The following is a 17,109-nucleotide window of genomic DNA, read 5'->3' as shown; positions in this document are numbered from 1 at the left end:
TTATGTTGTATTTATATTCTGATGTTCTTTTAGGGAGTTAAAGAAAAAGGTTAACTAATGAAAAAGAGCTCATTTCTGACAAGAATGGCAGTGTTGGGGGTTTGATATGTGTATGCTGCAGGCTACCTCAAAGAATTTGAAAATTCTCAGCCATTTTATACATACGTAACACTGCGTGTAACTTTGTGGCAGCTTTAAATCAGCAAGTTGTTAGTTCTAATTTACCGCTAAATTTCTTCTAAGAGCCCAGTAAGCAGTGGAAGTGTTGGTGATGCTGCTAGACAATAGTGACCACCTGTGGTTTGGCAAATTCTCTGGTTCAGTTTAACTTAATTCTCTGGCCCATATTGGCAGCCACTTTCTTACTGGTATATAGTACCGGCCTATACCAGCCCACTTTCAACTCTAAATCTAAAATACAAATCCAGCATACTGTTGTACTCTCATGTTTTATGTACTCAAATGATGTCAAAATCGTAGTCAATGCTGAATTCCCATTATTGTCACTAAGCCTGATTTTCAATAGCTTGCTTCAAGTGGTTTAATGACAGACTAGAAGAGATATCATTACAAGTTGTGTATCATTGCTGTTTGTAGCTCCTTGAACAGGTGGAATTTCAAAGGAGACCGACAAAGCAATTCTGCTTTTACATCAACAGCCATTATATTTTATCAGCATTAGACACTACAAAACAACATGAAGGTGAAGTTTAGAGAAGTGCTGATTTTTTTTCGCATTGTAATATTGACACTTCAATATTAAGCAGCTGTGACACAGAGCTACACTGGAGGTTTCTTACCTTAGGCAGACCAGATTTATTAAGCAACCCAATGCTGATCTATTTTTCTTTTAAGATATTTTTACAAAAAAAAAATGCAATCTTTTAGTTGTCCTGGCTTAAGCTAACAAAAATCCTTGTATAAAGGTGATAGATATGACTAATAAAAGCCTTCACTGATGCAGAATTAAAGTTGCGTGGTGGTATCTTGCACCTTTTTGAGAATGTCAAACACAGCACAACTCAAACAGCTGGAAATCAGGAAACAGAGTGAAAGTAATGCTTATGCTAACACAAACTTAACTCTGCCAATCTGGAGCTGGCAGGAGTCCCTGAGAATTATCTGCGTGCGTTGAAGCTTATGGTCATGTTAAGTTTATGTTCATGGTGTTAGGTCTAGCTGTGTGGCATGGTGTGCCCTTGTGATATGAGGGCACATTGGAGAGGGGGGGTTGTGGAGGTAGCTAAGCCTTGCTTCCTGCCATCTTCCCAGTGTGAAAAGAGGTGCCCTGAGAGAGCCAGTATGCCTCATTTCAGCCATGGACTTATTGTAGGTTATGCCAATAACGCAGCACAAGTCTCTTCTCACCCTGGAGACTGTCAGCAGTGATGTGGGGTGTGAGCACATTCTATGGGTAATTGTGTTAGCTGACACCCTGTGCATAAGGGTGAAGGGACTGTAAAATTTAGCAGAGGCAGGATTGTTTGTGGCCTGGGCTCAGTGTTTGAGTAAAGGGCAGGTGTAGGTTACTCTTCAGTATGTCATACCTCAAGACAAGCTTTGCCTCAGCAGACAAAGGTATTGGTTTCTATCTCACATGGTAAAGTGCCCTATCCCGAGTGTTCTGCTCTATCTACAAAGGCAGAGTGCAAGGATAGGTGGCAGGGATGTTTTGGGGAAATGCTCAAAGAGGGCAGAGTTAAGGTTGCATCAGCACAGACTGTAACTCTTTGGTTTTCAAAAGTTAAATATGTCATTTTCAGGGTTCCTAGATTCTGATATACAGACAGGGAGCAAGGAGACCATGCCCAGAGAGAAGGACCCCCTACATCCCTGCACGCGCGCGCACACACACACACGGAAAAGATCTCCCAAGAGCCTTCTAAAGCATACATCTACACACACTGGAAGATGAGCATATATATAATCTTTTTTGCATTCAAATAATTTAAAATCACAAATGTAAATCTCCTGGTTTGTATTGAAAATATAATATGAAGAGCTGGCATGTGACCAAAGTAATTGTGGGACCAGAAAACAGCTATGAAAACACAGCTTAACAAAATAATAGTAGGGTTCGATCGAGTCTGAGAACTAACACTTTAGAAAGAAACGTGGACTATTTTTGTCTTCAATAGAAATAATAAACAGATTATTCAGTTCTAGTAAGAATACCCTAAAATATTTTTATTAATAGATGAAAACTAGCTAATCTAAGGTTTTGTATGTTATCAGTTTATAAATCAGTGAAATGGTTTGAATTATATTTGACAAGTATGAAGGGAGTATAAACATACAATTGGGCAGAAAGCATTTATAGTCCAGAAAACTGGGGTTTTCTGAGCTTTATTCCTAAAGTTCAGTGGCTATTTTTCTTTCTGATAATCTTGAAGTGTTTAGTGGGATTTATAGTTACGGAAACTATTTTGAAATATAAAATGCAAGTATCTGATTTTTGTAAGCAAACAATTTGAGCCAGTTGTAAACTGTAGTTTCCCGACGATCATACACTATTTCAAATATTGGACACATTCAGTACCATTGCCTGTTGTCTGGTACACGTACCTTTCAGATCTAGATTCTTCCTCCATTACCCATAATCAGTTACCCCCTGATCATCACCAATACTGAATGTAAGAAAAATAAGAGGTTTCAACATAAGGAGTTGGTTCTGCATTCTGTCAAGTTTAACAGCTAATTTTTGTCAGCACTGCCTCAGGCTACGTCTAGGCTACCGGGTTTTTCCGGGATACCAACGGTATCCCGGAAAAACTCCACCCCATCCAGGGAATGCATCTGCTCTTCCACTGTTTTGGGGGGGGAGGAAAGGGGGGTAGAAGAGTAGATGCAGTCTTTCGGAAGCCCTGTCTTCCTCCTCCCTGAGGAAGAAGGGCTCTTCTGAAAGAGGAAGATTTTCCAAAATTTGGCCCAATGTAGACAGGCCAAATTTCAGAAAAGCCTTCTCCAAAAGAACTATCAGAAAAAGGTACTCAAATTGCAGAGCACATTGTGCATACCTTTTTCTGATAGATCACTGTAGTTTAGACATCACCTCAGATTCATAAAGTTACCATTCTGTATAAGGATGAATTTCAATTAAGTAATATGTGTTTTTAGTGAAACTGTTCATTAAGAAATATTCTACCCATAACTATATCTTTGACAATTAGAGAGACGCTGCTACTGTTCTGTATCTTTAACTTATAGCAGAATCTATGTCAACAGATCAAGCCGCATAGCTGGGAAATATTATTTATTCAGTATATGTTTGTATATGTGCTCATTCTGTTGTGTGTTGGCATGTGTACTTAAAATGTGTCATTAACCTATGTTAACTCCCCATTATTCTCTTAGAAACTCGAAATCATTTTTTAAGGGTAGGCTTTTCACAAATGAGCAGAAGCACAAAATGGGGATATTTGCTCCACACATTCAGAATGTAGATCAAGCCCTGCAAAATGATAGGCATTTGAGCCCTAATCCTGCAAGGCACTTAAGAATATGGATGGTCCTACTCACTTCTTATAAATAGGAACATTCTTAAGTGGTTTTTTTGGGGACTGGAGCCAGGGTGCTCAGCATCTTGCAGGATGAAACCCAAAGTGACCAACTGTTGTTCTTGTGAATTGACGCTCATCCATAAAGGTGCAATATCAGAGTATGCATTTAGGTTTCAAATACATGTATCATTGGCTTCCTCTCCACTTCTATTTTCCATAAATGCCTTGGCCATTGCTCTGCATTTGTGCAGCAGCAAGCAACTCTTGTCCTATGACAATATCAGATTCCACTGATATTCTCAAAAGCTACGTTGATGTAAAAGCAAGTGCATTTGCATTACCATAACTAGGACAATTTCACTGCTTTTTACCATATGGAAAACTGAATGCAAATATTAAACATTGGCCCAAACTGAGTTTTGACCTGAATTTTATAGCTGAGTTCTATTTCTGTGCTGGACTGAAACCAAATATGCAAGTATCTCTGAAATTTGGAGATGTTTGAATCTGGACCTGAAGTCTCCAACTCAGGCCTATTTCTAGTGTTAATACTTAATATATTATTTGCGGGAATTAAAATATATATTTATTTAACATATAAGAATTCAAGGAGTATAAGAAGACACCCATGCCTGTTTCTTTTCAAAAGAAAAAGCACTGGCTTATTCACTCACTAATGTACTGTGGATAGCAGAACTTTCACACATTTTATAATTGTCATTCATATAGATATTTTGAATATAAAATTACCAATTTCAGTTGTAGACTGCTTGCACTGCTTCCACTATCTTTGTGGACATAACATCCTGCTTTCCGAGGATATCTTGGCTCACTTTATGGAAATAAATGGATTTGCCTCCTCTTTGCCCCCTTTAAGACAGTATGCCGCCCCCCTCTCCCCCCAGCCCTGGTTTACACTAGGACTTCAAAATAACACACACCCCCAGGTCAAATTTATAAGCGGAACGTCCACACTACCAAGCCTGTTGTTTCAAAATAATGGGCTGTGGAATTCAAAATCTGTTCTCCTGCTTTTCATCAGGAGTAACACTAATTCTGAAATAGTTATTTCAAAATAGCAGTAGTGTGAACTCTCCAATGCTGCTATTTTGAAATAATTTCTCCCCAGAGTAATTCGAACTAATTACTCCCCAATGCTTCCTGGGGCTCTAAGTCTGAGGTAGCGCATCCACATATATGGAGCCTGCCTCCAAAGTATAGTATTTAACTCTCCTCCATATTTTCATTTGAGCATATTTTCTTTGTTCTATCCTTTGTTCTATTCCCAGCAACCTGGTATAGTACTCTTCCTGTAGTGTAGAGGCCAAACCAATGGTTTCCTTTATTTCTTACACTGTCTGAGAATCAGTTGTTAAAATATGCTATAAATACAATGTAACCCTCTCCCTTCTCTGAAATGTGCTTAGCTTTGTTCACCTCAGAAAAACCTGCTTCATTCATATTCGGATCTGCCAGCTGAGAGTACGATTTACTGACCCACTGTTTTCTGATCACCACCTTGTTAACTTCTTATGGCTCACATCCTGATCTGCTACACCAGAATAAATCCAGAATAACTCAATTGGTTATAATGGAATTGCTTCAGAAATACTCTGGTGATCTGAATCTGTCCCACTACACATTATTAGCTAACTTTTGAGTGCACTTTGATGTTTCTCCTTGCCTATTCAAGCTGCATTTTCCCCTTGCATTTCAGAGAGGGTTGCCTTCTAAGCTTATGCAGAACAGAAAATAAAGCATCTGATTCTTGTTCCCCTTTCTGGTAGGTTTGATGTGATAGAAAAGCAGCTTCTGCACACAAGCTGGGGGTATAATGTGCCTTGCAGTTCTCGTTAGTTCTGTGAAAGTGCTGCTCTGTCATTGAGATTCCTGCTACATCTGGCAATTCTCTCTGTATCAGACTAGTTCCCTGCTCCTGGAAACCTTCCTCTGGTGTCACAATTTTCACACGAGTCTTTGGTTCCTTTTGAGGTCTTAAGGGAAAGAGGGTAGCTGCAGGTTTGAAGGAACATGGAAGGATTCCCTGAAAGCTCTTCTCCCTGCTGCTTCTTTGGATTTATCCAGCTTCTGCTTGCTTTGCTTCCCTCAGGCTGTATAATAGAGAAGATGACAGAGATTATTTGTACTAGGAGGAGCAGAGGACATTATTCTTTGTCCTGTGCTCTGAAAGCATATGGCAGAGAATGAATGCTCCTATACTTAGGCACTTACTAGGTTTAACTCTCAGCTTTATCACACATTGCCTGTATGGGATTTTGGCCAAAGCATTTAATCACACTCTGCTTCAGTTCTCCCTTCTAATGATAATACTGCCTTTCCCTCTGCTGTTGTCTAGCAACACTTCAATAGTTACAGGCTGCAGCAGAATTTCTAAGAACTCTAACGTTCTTGTACATGGGGCAGATTGCCTTGAAACAGGGGTAGCAGTAGAGTGTGTGTCACAGGTTTGGGGGTCATCTGGCCAAGAGGTTCCCAACATACAGGTCTCCTCCCAACATAATATGCTACAAAATTGTCCTTATGGGGCCACAGATGGAGTGAGATGGAGAGAGGGAATAGGAGTACTTGGTACTAGGATATCAGCCTGAAAATCCATTCATAAACTTGGCTGGTTTCTAGGTTCTGTAGTGTGCCACATGGCAGGGGCAGGAAGGCATCACCTGGTTCTGTGCGTGCGGAGCATCTCCCCTGCAGTTTTGAGCCCAAGGGATGGGGTTGGGCAACTTTACTCTCTTCCCACCTCCAGTCACTGCTTTGACGCCTACCAACTGGAGCTATCCACTCAGCAGAGATTTTTACATGTACATGTGTACCTTTGATGAAGGCAACTAGTATTCTTCATACCTGCAGCAATTATACACGGGCACTTACAGCAGAGCTGAAATGTGTGTCCAGATCCTTTATTCGGCAGTCCCAAGCCTCTGCCACTGCACTGCCTTTTGAAGTAGATGTGCCTAATCAACTAGTCACGCATGCTAGGCTGTTAGGCTGGAAACACTGTGTAATGAATGTGTAATGAAAGTGGACAATGACTGTAGAAAGAGCTGTGCTGTGATTAAAGGAATGGGCTAGCATGTGAGACTTAGGATCTGTTCCAGACTCTGTAGTGATGTTAGGCGAGTCACAAAGCCCATACAGTTGAAGGGTGGCTGCTTTCAGAGGACTGTATAAAGACCTACCTTCAATGCTGAGAGGCGTAGGTTGAATGACACTTTTTGTAGCTGAACCATTAATTTTGGACTGAGCTGCCTTTGATTCTCGTTGTGTGTGACTTTGTCCAAGATTCTTCAATTCCCCATATTTGGCTCATGAGCAAATTGTAGGTTGTTTACCGTTCAAGAGACAATTTGGGCACATTTAAAAGCCTCGAGTGTCTCAGTTTTAGAGGGATTTTACCTCACTCAACTTGTAGTCAACAGTGTGATAAGGTAGCAAAAAGAGTCCTGGCAGGATGTTTGGGGGCCTGCAACATGGGGGAGCAATGTTGTGTTTGTGTAACACAATTCTCCAGATGAGACCTGTGTCTCTCCTGTGCATTGTAGAGTAAGGGGGGAAGCAAGCACAGGAAGTCACTTTCCTCCCCTCTAAAGGGCAGCTTCTTGAAGGACAGTATGTAGTAAGCCTGCCAATAGGAGCAGGGCCGGATTAAGGGGGGGGCTAGCCGGGCAGCTGCCCGGAGCCCCAACCTATGGGGGGCGCCTGAAGGCAGCTATAAGGGGCGCCACATGCCTGGCTGCGTAGCGCCCCTTAGAGCTGCCATCAGGCGCCACATGCCTGGGGCCATTAGGCCCGGCAGCTCTAAGAGGCACCACATGGCCCCCTGTCCCGGGCGTGCGGCGCCTGGTGGCAGCTGCAAGGTGCGCAGCGCACCGGGGGGGGGGGGGGGGAGTTTGTACATGCGTCGCGCACCCACTGTCAGGGGTGCAGGAATGGCTCGAGCCGGCCCTGAATGGGGGGAGGATCCCAAAGGGGGCAATTACACCAGGACCTAGCGATTTAAAGGGACATAGGCTCATAGCTACCGCCACTGCTCTGTCACGCCACCCTGGGCCCTTTAAATAGCTACCGGAGCATCAGTCCTCTTGTCTCTGAGAGCTGGGGGTTGGGGTCAGAATCACAGTCCGGCAGTGCTGAGAGCTACCAGTGCCCCAGCCCCACCCGTTCCACCCAAGGCCCTGTGCCTTCCATAAATGCGGAGCCAGCCTGCCCCCTCCTCCCCCCCCCCCCCCACACACACCCCATGCCCGGGGGCTCGCAAAAGCTGTTGGCTCCCCTGATACATGGTACTGAAATGGGCAGCTCAGTCCATGCCTCATTCACAGATCCTTAAAGGATTGGGGTAAAAAAGAAATGCCTGGTAGGCAGGCGCAGTGAGAGCCAGAAAAGGGGATCTGAAAGTAGGGAAATGCTGCATGCCACAGTTCTGGGAAATCATGCTTTCACAGCTCTGATTCTTAAAAGGGCGAGGGCCCTTTTTTTTGAGATGCTCCATGTCTAGGAGCCAGTGGTGTGCTTGATGTAATAGTATAGATAACATCTTTGTGTCTCCTGAGCAGTAGGCGTGAGGAGATAGGGAACCCTGCAATCTCACTTTCCTCAAAAACCTGCTGCACCACATACAGCATACCCAGGCATGGGGGATAACAAAAGGGTAGCTGACTGTGGGTAGGGACGGTGCAGTAGCGGGAAGGAGGACAGGTCTCCCACTCTACCTCATTGTGGAAGAAAGGATTGTCTCAGTGAGGCAGAGGCAAAGCCAGGCTCCCCTTGGTACCGTTCGTTGCTAACTATGGGACAGTGAGGTATGCCTAGCGCTCTTACACAGATGCCTCAGTTAAGCCTTCTGCCTTTCTAGCCCAGGGGAGCTGAGGAGCCCAGCAGGTCCCTCAGGCAGGTTGCCTGCCCTCCACACCTCCAACGCTCAAAGTGGACAGCTGTAGGGGCCATGAGCTCTGAGGGTGGTTCTACTAGTTCTGTGTCATTGTCTTTCAGACATTCCACAACTAGCAAGCTGTGAGTGCAGGGGCTCAGCTCTCCCCTGTGTTCTTAGTGATCTTTTGCCATGGAGTAGTTTAATGTCCAACATAAAACGTTGGCAATCCAGCCACAGGGGGAGACTTTGCTGTAACCTTAAGTCTGCCCTTTTACTTTACCCTCCCTAACTCAACCTGCCATTTACTAGAGCCCAGCGAAATTCTAACTCCGTACTTGCACTCTCACAGTTCTGAGGACCCACGGTGCAGCAAACAGGCATTATTATAGGGAAGGCTGTGGCCTGGGGTATATAGCATGAAGACTGGCTGAGCACCATCATCACTGCTGGGCTTAGGAGAATTTGTGGACCATTGCTCTGGGCAGTACTGGCCCTTGTTCATTCAGACACAGAAGAGGATAAAGCATGGGGGTCTCCCTCGTGTGCAGAGGTTAAGATTATAGCAAAGTGTCACCTTTAACAAGGATTTTATCGTTCACCGCTCTGGGCACTTACATTGTGGGGTAATGCCCTAGTAGCAATCTCAAAGCCATGACCATGTGAGAACTCCACCAGAGTTCTCCCATGATGACACGGTCCTCTGCGGTAGAGGGCAGTTCACCCCACCCAAGTCACTTCTGTGTCCCACTCTCGAGACTGCTAATCTTTACCAGAATGCTGAAGCGGAGGGGAAGGTGGGCAGCTTCCGTGAATGCCAAGAACAGTTAAGAATGAGTAACCTTTTTGTGCTTAAAGGGCCTCTCTGCATTCCCACTTGTGGGAGATTAAACCAGTAGTGCCTGAGCAACAGGGGAGTAGGCAAGAAATTCTTAGCTCAATACCAACTGTAGCACCGGGTTCCTACATTGAACCTTGAACCACAAAGATGGGGAGATATATGGAGGGTAGAACAGTTCTCCTCACCAGAGTCTTTAAACCAGGAACTACAGTAGACTTCCGATAATCTGGCACCTTTTGGACCTAGGTGGTGCCGGATTATCAGATTTGCCAGAGAATCAGGAGGTCCAGTACAGCTGCACGGCTTAACAGCTGGCCAGGACACAATCTCCCTCCCTCTCCCCTCCCCTTTCCTCTTCGCAGCTCCTCCCTGCTGTAACCTGATCCTCCTCCCTCTCCCCTCCCCTTTCCCCTTCGCTGAAGCAAAATGCTCTTCTCCATACTGTAACACGATCCCAGTCCCTCCCCCGACCTTATGCTCCATCTGGTTACAACCAGCACCTGTGCTGAGCGACAGGCTTTTTAATCAGCTGCTCAGGAGAGCTTGGCATTTTGATGCCAGAGTATCAGGAGTGCCGAAGAAGTGGATGCCGGACTATCGGGAGTTTTACTGTACTGGCTTTCTAGGAAAGACTTACCAGTGTTCAATATTTCCTATTCCAGTGAGGCTGTTTGGCAGTGGGGTCTCGCTATGTACACAACAGGAGTGAAATGCTAATTTAAGAAGAACAAGGAAGGGAATGTAAGTGTTAAAGAGGGGAGATAGAGGCCTGTCCCCCAGGTAGGCACCAGCATTCACAGAACCCCTGTCCAGCTGTTGTATAACACTGTAGGCACTCCAGTGTTTGGGGTGGGGACAGGTCCATAAACAGCTGCCTAAGTCTTGACAGCTCTGTCTGTCTAAGCCTGTCAGCACTCTCATGCTAAGCATGGCTCTTGCCTTTGGCCATGAGCTAGGAGGCATGCTTTGAGTAGAAGAAAGGCCCTGTGTATAAGCTTTAACCCCGCGAGAACACTCATTCAGGTTGTGGGAAACCCAGTTTCAACTGCATCCTCATCTTGAAGCAGAGAAGAGATTTCAGCTTTGGTCTCTCCCCAGAGGGTGCCCTATTCAGTGGGGTATGGTAAAATCTGCCACTATGTATAAATTAAACAAACGAGAAGGGGTAGAGGGACAGGGGCTGGAAACTGAGCTTCCCAGGGAAGCACCCTCCACTTAGCTACAGAATCACTCGTACTTCCCCTTGCCTGTGAATCCCACCCCAAACCTTTGTTAGAGCAAGACTGGGGTCTCATGATGGCTAGAGGGGCTATCTGTGCCAAAGGGGGGTAGGGGCTCAGTGCTAGCACTAAGGGCTTTCCTGGAGCTGGTCTTGCATCTTTCAGAAGGGTTAAGGATTCCTAGATGGAGGGCTCTGTAAATAACTGAAGGTGGCCCTGGGTTTCTTTCCAGGATGCCTGATGTCTTGAGGAAGTGAGAGGGAGTGTCCAAGGACAAAGAGGTTGATGGTACCCTGAAGTAGTTTCAGAGTGGGACCAGCGGAGCAGGCAGTGGAAGCGCATGTGACAGGGTGCCTCACAAGCTGAGGGGGGGTATTGTCCCAAAAGTGTACAGAAGATAACTGATGTAAAACAGAAGAGGAAACAGTGCCTCAGGGGAAATGTGTTATTACACAATCAGACATCTAATCTCATCATGAGGCAGCTGAGGACAGATTCAGAATTGGTGTCATGGTATTGCTTGAGGAGTAGGCACGATTGTTACAACCTGTGATGGCACCCAAGAGTCTGACACTTTGAAGAACAAATGGGCACAGCCTTTTAACCAATGCCAGATAGTGCTGCGGGAGAGATTGTCTTGCAGAGTAAGGCCAAAGAGATTCTGATTGAGCCCATGGCAGAAGGTGGTGCTGAGACCAGACTGATAACGTGCCTCTTGGCTCCTGTGTAAGAAGCTCTGCAGAGGCATTGGAAGATCAGATGAGCATGTCTCCCTTAGCAGGCCCATATGCAGGAATTTCTGTGCGTAAGGGGTATGTGAGCTGTGGGAGGAAGTGTGGAATCAGCCCCAGGCTTCCCCCGGCCGGCGAGAGCCCCGGGGGAGGGAAGCTGGCTGTGTAACCACCTCTGCTTTCCCAGACAGGCTGGAATTGGCCCCATGGCAGATCATGAAAGATTATGGGGGGGGTTGCATCATTTGCACCCCCTATGTATGGGCCTGCTTCAAGTGCAAAGCATGAGTGTAAGGCAGAGGGAGGCTCTGCCTACCCAACGCTGGGTCTGTGCTGTCCCCTCCCTGTCTCCAATTTGTCCGTGGGGTAGCTGTGGAATGGTTAGTGTGGCTCAGGCAGGCTCCAGGGCAGCTGGGAAGGCAGAGTAGCAAGGAGCCTCCTCAGCCGCTGCCCCTGAACCTGTATGGCACAGACACAAAGCTCCAGTTAGTCACATGGGCTTGCCTTACTGCAGCAGCATTCTCAGCACAACAGATCCCAGAGGAGAGCCAGCCCTGCCCTGTAGAGACCACTACGCCCGGCTTCCTGTGTCCCTGCTGCTGTGGTGCTTGCCCGTTTAGCTCCCTCCCTGTCCAATCCCTCCCTGCACCTTGGCCCAGGGTGGGCAAAGTGGGCTTCCTCCTTGCTCCCCCCTTCTCCTCCTTTGCACTCTCCCTGTTCCGTTGCCCTCCCCTCCTCCCCCCACCACCTTACTAGTGTGAGGAGTGAGGGTGGGTTTGGTTTCACTTTCCCAGCCCAGTTGCTACTGAGCCTGATGCTGGCTTTTCTCCCTTTGCCCTCTCCCCACATGCGCTCCCCATAGTTCCCCTCCCCCTTGCTAGTGTGTGCAGTGGTGGTGGTGGTGTGGGGTTGCCTAGCCTAAGGAGCCCTGCAGAGACAGCTACCCGGTCCCCTCCCCTTCTTGTCCTCCCCCCACAGGCTTCCTGTTTTTTGTGGCCTGCAGTGGAGTTGGGGGGGGGGGCAATGAGAGAAGTGGGGGGAATAGGCAGTGGGATGGAATGGGGAGTGAGAGGGATGGAGAAGAAAAGGGGAGGAAGAATCAGGGGAGGAGGGGGAAGCAGGGTCCCTCATGTCGAGTGCCCTGAGCAATAGGGATGTTAGCTATCGAGTAATGGAACGGACAAGTAACAGCATGAATTCCTTCCTATCCATTACTCCACTATTCTATAGTCCCCGGGGTGGGGCCAGCAGCCAGTGCAATCTGGCCCCACTCCTGGGGCGTACCCTGCCAGCTTGCATTGGTGCCAGGCGGGAGCCAGTCTGCAAGGGGAGCCAGTTGAAAATTCAGCTCCCTGCGCAGACTAGCTGACAGAGACAGCAGCATAGGGTGGCAGCAGCCCCTGTCCGTGGGTGGGGGTCTGAACTCCCCGGGGACAGAGGCTGTTCCGTGGCAGCCTCCCCTGCTCCCTTCCCCCTACTGCTACTTCTCTTAGAGGCAGTAATGTGGGGGGGATAGCAAGTGGCACCACAGAGAAGGTCCTGGGGGGAACCGGCAGCAAGTGTGTGTGTGTGTGTGGGGGGGCGTGCCAGTTGTCAGCAGATTAACCCATCAGCCTAGGCTTGTCGATTGATTGTCTAGTGGACTGCTCATTGACATCCCTACGCAGCAGCAGCTGGGACTTCCTGGTTAAGCAGGCCCATCTAATCCTCACCCTGCCAAGCCCTGTTCCTCTAAACCTGGACTCATCCAACAAGCTCCCCACACCCCACTGAGCCCCAGCAAGCTGCACCTGGACCCCCTATCCTATGAAGTCCCACTTCCCCAGCACCTGAAGCCCATATCAAGCCCCCACCTCCCCTCGACTCCTCCACTGAGCTCAGCCAGAGTCCAATTGCTCCTACAACAGAACCTGCACCGAGCATCCAGATCTCCACTGAGTGGCCCATACCCAGACTGCCCCACACCTAGATCCCCCCACAATAACCCCCTCCACACTTGGCTCATGCTGGGCTGAGCCCTGCCAGCCACACCTGGCACAGAGAACCAGAGCCAGCCATTACATTGAGAGAGCCAGGTGCAGCCTCTCGCTGAGTTCCTGTACTGGGGGAGGCTGGGGTCTCAGGGCGATCTCTCCACCTCAATGCAGCCAGTGACCCATGCTCCCCTCTGCTAGAAAGGTGAAGATCAGGGGGTTTCTTAATGGTTTTCCTGTCACAGACTTCCAGTATGACACTGCACCTAGCATTTAAGGCTTGGTCTCAAGGGGAGTTTTTCCACTGATTTAAAAAACCCCCAGTGGATAAGGAATTGAATTATCCTGTGCCTCAGTTTTTCCATTTCCCCCCCCCCCCCCCAAAAAAAAGGATAACAATAATACTTGCCTGCTTCACAGGAGTGTGTGTAAATACTTTGGCTTTAGTTAGGTGCTTTGATGTCAGCAGATGGAAAATGCTGCGCAGTGCAATTTGCAAAGTGTCTTTTACAATTTCAAACTCTTTCTGCATTATTTATGCAGCAGCCCCTGCTCCTGGATTACTGGAGAATTTCAATTTGGGATGTTATGGGATAACGTCTCCTCCCATTGTGTGATGCTGGAGCAAGTTGCCAGAAGAGGCAGTGGTAGTGAGAGCGGGGCTCCACTGGGCCACCTCCTGCCCCTCTTCACTTTCAAAGGGCTATTCAAAGACACAGGCAGGCCAGCCAGCTTTATGATGTGTGTGTGCCGAAGGGAGGGCTGGATCATCTGTGGCAGCAGGTACCGCCTGTGTTGGTCTGCTAAGTGGGAAAAACTTGCAGCCAGAACAATAAATGGCCAAGAGGAATGCCTCCCCCTCCTCCTGAGCCAGTGGAGGAGCCCTTCAGAGGTTTCCCACAAGCAAGCAGAGGCATGAGCCAGGGCAATTTTTTTTTGTTTACTTGTTCAAATTCTGTGCTGGGCCGGGCAGCAGGAGCACTTGGTTGGGGAGAGCAGTGATCTTGAGAAGTGGGAGCTTAGGGAGAGCGCGGTGTAGAGGGAGGAAGGATGATGTGGCAAGGAAGACAGAAGTTACAGGCAGGATAGGTCTCAACTCTGATCAGTGGCTGGGAGATTACATTTGCCTCGTGAGAACAGGGCTCGGGATTTGCTTCCTTCACCCCTAGGGATATTGGTACATAAAGCTGGCACCATCATGCTGCCTCAGTGGGACACTTTACTTTCTTGGTTCAGAGAGCTGAATGGGTGCTGGTGGTATTAGCAGCAGACAGCCTGTATTTTACTGGCATGGCCCCTGGCAATTTTTATTCACTGTCTGAGGTGTTTACTGCTGTTGAAGGAATCAACATAGGAAGCCCTCAACTTGTTTGTGTGAAGAAGTTAAAACAAGGTAAATTTTGCAGTCTGATTCTAATTACCTTCTTCCTGTCAGGAAGCAAATGCAAACTAAGGGCAAGGCCTGACATCTTGTTTGATTGTGTGAAGCAAGGACAGATTTCTCAGTGACCTTTAACTAGTGCTTGCCATTCTCTGTTCCCCGGGATCAATTAGAGGAGCTTGGGGTGTTTGCAAGCTGCCTGCAGATCTGCTATGAGGGTATAGAATAAACCTGAGACTGACATTTCTTACTCTCAAATTTAGTGCTCTTAATTAGGTACCTTCTACATGTCTAGCACATGGTACAAAACATGCTCCATTTTGTTGAGAAAAGTGGAGGGTTTTTACAATAATTATTATCAGGGATTGGACTGGAAGGAGACAAGCACACAGGGAGCAAGGACACAGGAAGAGAGGAGGGAGACAGTGGGCAGGGAAGCTACTGCCTCCCCAAATGGAAGCTTCACTAAGCAACCATGCAAAGAGTGGAAGTGTGGCAGAGTACATAAGGTTACACAGTGATCTAAGCATGGAAGTCTCTTTCCAGTATTATCAATGGGTGCAGGGCTTTCAAGCTGGACCTAGTCCAGGTAAATTATTGAGGTCACCTGGGACATTGGAAGAGCTGCCTGCACTAAACTAACTTGTACTATTCCAACTATTTACAGAACTTTATTTTCTTTATTGCATTGTCATAAGTGGGCTTTATCATGATCTTATATATTATCCTTAATCTCTAAAGTGCTACACTACTCATTGTTTTTAAAGTTAGACTAAATGACTACCCTGAGACTTACTTACAAAATCCAAAGCAGGTTTTGTGAGCTGGGGTAAGGAGCTACGGTGCCTGCTCTGGGAGGGTGCAAGGCTATGTTTAGACTGCAAAGTCAGAAAAAGAGATGCAAATTGCAAACTGCAATTTGCATCTCTTTTTCCACTTTTTTTTCGGAAGAGGTTTTTCCAAAATTTGGCCTAACTACACAGGGCCAAATTTCTGAAAAACCTCTTTTGGAACATCCCTTATTCCTCATATAATGAGGAATACAGGGATGCCGAAAGAACATGTCTGCTTTTTTTTTTTTAAGAAACTCTTTTGAAAAAGTGGATGCATTCCTTGGACACAGCAGACTTTTTCCAGGATACCAGCAGTATCCCAGAAAAGCTCTGCAATGTAGACATAACCCAAACCCTTTACACTCTTGGGCTATGTGGGTAGCCTAACAGGCACCTCAGCCAGGTTCCCTGCCTTCCATACCCCACATGCTGCTCACAGGTAGCCAGCTGTGGGGGCCATGGGCTCTGAGTGCTGAGAGTCTGGCAGGGGGTACTTTGTGTACTGCTTGCCCCACAAATAAGGTCCAGGCTGCTCCTGTGGGCCAGTTTCTGGCCAATGGGAGCTGAGAGATGGGGTGGGGGTAGTACATCAAGTCTTTCTCCTTGCCCATGTCCTGTAGTGCTCAAAGAAGCACATATTTCTCTCCCCGTCCCAAGCTGGATGCAGTCCCGATCTAAAGCTAAGCATGAGAAAATACTGTCCCAAAAACACAAATGTGGATTCAGTTCACTCTCTGCCATGACCATGAAGGAGCAAAGGGGGTGGAGGATACATTCAGGCTATTCTTTTGTGCAAGTACGGCCGTTCTTGCACAAGAATCTGCAGTGTCCACACTGCCTGCCCGCTCTTGCGCAAGGAAATGTATGGTACGGCGTGGTAAGAGGGCTCCTTGCGCAAGAGTTATACTCTTTATCAGGTATAAGCACTCTTGCGCAAGAGGGCAGTGTGGACGCTCGGCAGGGATTTCTTGCACAAGAAAGCCCTGTGGCTAAAATGACCATCAGAGCTTGTGCAAGAGAGAATCCACACTGCCATGGGCGCTCTTGCGCAAAAGCACAGCTCGCACATGGCAGTGTGGACGTTTTCTTGCACAAGACTTCTTGCGCAAGATGCCACCAGTGTAAACCTAGCCTCAGAGTAAGGCAATACAACCCTTTTGCAAGAGATCTCATGACACAACCTTTTCAAAGGAGTTGGAGCCTGACCTGTCTCAGCCCATAAGTTGTGAATACAGAGAGGGCCTTGAGAAAGAACCCAACTGTTTCCTGGTTTTTCCAACATTCGGATTTTTGGAATTCAATTCATGTTGTGGAAAGGCATGAGGAACGTAGGAGCACTGTCTACAGCCAGAGCCCTACATCAGAGGGTTTTTGCGGATGAATTTACATGTACGCTCTGTAAGACAAAGATAAATGTACAGCCTCTAAGTACTGAACTCCAAGACAATACAGTAGTTAGAAGTAAATTGCCAGGTAATTGCATAAGATTTGTTTAATTGGTCTTTGCTAGCTTTAATCAACTATTTATTTTAGTGAGTTTTTCTCCTAAAAGAAAATACAGGACTATGTAGCACTTTAAAGACTAACAAGATAAAGTGCTACATAGTCCTGTATTTTGTTTCAGCTACACCAGACTAACATGGCTACATTTCTATCACTTGGTCCTACCTTTTAGGAGACACCAAATTCGGTATACGGCTGCCTCTCCTCATAACTTAAAATACAAGGGTCTGGTTGTG

The 17,109-nt window shown here is 46.9% G+C and overlaps 1 protein-coding gene across 6 annotated transcripts in view; it reads left to right on the top strand.

Annotated features, from left to right (window-relative positions):
- LYN (LYN proto-oncogene, Src family tyrosine kinase) overlaps nucleotides 1–17,109 on the top strand; it is an 89,619-nt gene that overhangs the window by 70,146 nt on the left and 2,364 nt on the right. The window lies entirely within an intron of this gene.

The sequence above is a fragment of the Pelodiscus sinensis genome, chromosome 2, assembly GCF_052426305.1.
Source record: "Pelodiscus sinensis isolate ZL-2025 chromosome 2, ASM5242630v1, whole genome shotgun sequence".
NCBI classification, from domain to species: Eukaryota; Metazoa; Chordata; order Testudines; family Trionychidae; genus Pelodiscus; species Pelodiscus sinensis.
Note: the sequence above shows the minus strand (reverse complement) of the source record. Positions and strands in the feature narration are given on the sequence as shown.